At 44.0% G+C, this 3,360-nt stretch overlaps 1 long non-coding RNA gene across 1 annotated transcript; it reads right to left on the bottom strand.

Moving 5' to 3' along the window:
- Positions 1-915: 915 nt before the first annotated feature.
- Positions 916-1,850, bottom strand: LOC135733861 (uncharacterized). The gene is made up of 3 exons (XR_010527046.1): positions 1,700-1,850; positions 1,385-1,554; positions 916-1,247 (listed from the first exon to the last, which is right to left on the bottom strand). It is a non-coding gene; the product is annotated as an uncharacterized lncRNA (long non-coding RNA).
- Between the last annotated feature and the right edge of the window lie 1,510 nt (positions 1,851-3,360).

Raw genomic sequence — 3,360 nt, 5'->3', positions numbered from 1 at the left:
GACATCGGCACTCCAGGACTGATGTTGCGCACCCCTGGCCCTAATGCATCCCAAATTTTTTAACATTAACATTTTTAATATAACACTATAGTTATTATGACAGAAACATGTTTTAGAGGAGATAGGGTAGTGCACAAAAGGCCCCTGTGGTGCGGCCTAGGCTTTTCTCCGTAATGACATTTTTTCCTTACATTACTTTTACTTTTATACTTTAAGTAGTGTTGAAACCAGTACTTTTTCACTTTTACTTGAGTAAAAAGCTTGAGTTGATACTTCAACTTCTACAAAAGTCTTTTTAAACCCTAGTATCTATACTTCTACTTGAGTAATGAATATGAATACTTTTGACACCACTGCTCAAGAATAGCCGAACCCCTAAACTCACTGAAAAAGAAAGGACATCGATTTGAATGGACAACACCATGTCAACAGGCCTTTGAACAATTAAAAGCTTGCCTTACCACACCTCCTATCCTTGGTCATCCAGACTTTCAGCTTCCCTTCATTGTATACACGGATGCCAGTGATACTGGTTTGGGAGCCATCCTGGCACAACGTAAAGACCTGGACAAAGAAGAGGTAATTGCTTATGCTAGTAGAACTCTAACTGGGGCTGAACTTAACTACACCGCAACTGAGAAAGAATGTCTGGCAGTTGTGTGGGCCCTGGAAAAATGGCAACACTATTTGGAATACAAACTCTTTACAGTTGTCACTGACCATTCTGCACTCCAATGGGTCATGAATTCCACCAAAACCACCAGCCGTCTCATCTGTTGGGTCCTGCGATTACAAAAATTTGATTTTGTCATCGAGTACAGGAAAGGGAAACTCAATGTGGCCCCTGATGCTCTATCTAGGTCATCTACAATCTCCAGTTGTAACTTGTATGCAGGCAACAAAGATCCAGAACTGCCGTGGTCTGATGTTGACTTGTGGAAGGAGCAACAGGAAGACCCTGATGTTATAAAACTCATGCAAGCAATATCTGAAAATTGTGCAGATCTAAAGGATCAATATGAAATAATAGAGGGAAAACTGTATCAAAAGACATACCTGTCGAACAACCAGCTGCACTACAGAGTTTACATTCCCAGCAGTCTCAGATCCTCATTCCTGCAACACTACCATTCCAGCCCTCTAAGTGGTCATGGAGGGATCTTCAAAACTTATAAGAGGCTCCAGAATGTGGCTTTCTGGCCAGGCATGTGGTCTGACGTGAAACGTCATGTGAGAGCATGCACAACCTGTCAAACATTGAAAAGTGATACTCAAAAACCTGTCGGAAAACTGCAACAAATCACTACGACTCGCCCAAACCAAATGCAGGGAGTCGACATTATGGGTCCTTTGCCACGGAGTACAAGCCAAAACGAGTACTTACTTGTTTTTGTCGATTATTACTCTCGTTGGGTGGAATTGTTCCCAATGCGAAGTGCTACTGCCCGGAATATTGCCACTATCTTCAGAAAGGAAATTCTGACGCGATGGGGTGTACCAGATTTCATCATCTCAGACAGGGGTGTCCAATTTGTTTATTCTGTTTTCAAAGAGCTGTGTGAGAATTGGAGCATTACTCCCAAATTAACTACTGCTTACCACCCACAAACCAATTTAACAGAGAGAATTAATCGCAACCTCAAGACCATGATGGCTGCCTATGTGGAAGACAACCACAAAAAATGGGACCAGTTCTTACCTAAATTCCGTTTTGCTTTAAATTCAGCTGTGCAAGAAACCATTGGACTAACGCCAGCAGAACTCCAACTTGGCAGAAAACTCCAAGGTCCTATGGACAAAATCCTGCATAACACTAATTTGACTCCAGATGCTGATTCCTATGATGTAGTTCATCATTCAATTCAATTCAATTCAATTCAATTTTATTTATATAGCGCTTTTCACAAAAGTCAATTGTTTCAAAGCAGCTTTACATAAATAGAAGCAGTGAAAAGCACAGAAAACGACAGATAGCACAACAAAATACATGAAAGCATGAGCAGTTAAATTTGCTGCGGCTATGACTCAATATTATAATTGCACGTATTACTAAAGCAACGTATAGAAGAGGAAGCTAGGTAAAGCCCAAAAAGGCTGCCTCCCCGGGGTGACAAACCCCCTAGGAGAAAAAAAACCCCGTGCTTTTATCCGAGGAAAAATAAGTCCTAGGAGGGAAAAACCCTTGGGAGAACGGAAATGGAGATTTAGCGGAGATTAAGCGGTTCTGCCGGTGATCGTTGGTCAGGTATCAGCTGGGCATAACGTTGAAGGACAGCCAGTAGATCAGAGGTGTGCCGACTTTCACATCTACCGGGACTGGGTCTGTTTGTCTCGTCCTCGGGTCGAGGACGAGACAGGGAGAGAAAAACAAAATCGTATTAGCGTAGCGGCCGTTCATATGTATTGAAGTGTCACACAGTGATGTGGTTTAACTCAGCTTAGTTCCATACAGACTAAATATTGCGGCATAATTATGTTATCCACAGTTGAGGATTTAGCAAATTGGGGGCCCAATGCGAGGGTAAATATGGTAAATAAGGGTCACCTTCCAATCTTTAAGAGAAAATGAAACCTGACGACCCGTTTGACTAAGGCCTAAAGCCCCACTGTCGTCGTTAATGCAGGTTCAGTGGCAAACGGGTCTATATTGTATACCATTTACAGGACCAGGAGAAAACGCCAAAAACATCGCAACCCGACCATACGTGTTAACCCGTTTGACTAAGGCCGGAAGCCCCACTGTCGTCGTTAATGCAGGTTCAGTGGCAAACGGGTCTGTATGGCATACTATTCATAAGACTTACGATAGCGCCAAAATCGCAACCCGACCATACGTGCCAACCCGTTTGACTAAGGCTGAGAGGCCCCACTGTCGTCGTTAATGCAGGTTCAGTGGCAAACGGGTCTGTATGGCATACTATTCACAAGACACACGAAAGCGCGAAAAACGCAACCCGACCATACATACCAACCCGTTTGACTAAGGCTGGAGGCCCCACTGTCGTCGTTAATGCAGGTTCAGTGGCAAACGGGTCTGTATGGCATACTATTCATAAGACTTACGATAGCGCCAAAATCGCAACCCGACCATACGTGCCAACCCGTTTGACTAAGGCTGGAGGCCCCACTGTCGTCGTTAATGCAGGTTCAGTGGCAAACGGGTATGTATGGCATACTATTCACAAGACACACGAAAGCGCGAAAAACGCAACCCGACCATACATACCAACCCGTTTGACTAAGGCTGGAGGCCCCACTGTCGTCGTTAATGCAGGTTCAGTGGCAAACGGGTCTGTATGGCATACTATTCACAAGACACACGAAAGCACCAAAATCGCAACCCGACCATACGTGCCAAAC

The sequence above is a fragment of the Paramisgurnus dabryanus genome, chromosome 3, assembly GCF_030506205.2.
Source record: "Paramisgurnus dabryanus chromosome 3, PD_genome_1.1, whole genome shotgun sequence".
Taxonomy (NCBI): domain Eukaryota; kingdom Metazoa; phylum Chordata; class Actinopteri; order Cypriniformes; family Cobitidae; genus Paramisgurnus; species Paramisgurnus dabryanus.
Note: the sequence above shows the minus strand (reverse complement) of the source record. Positions and strands in the feature narration are given on the sequence as shown.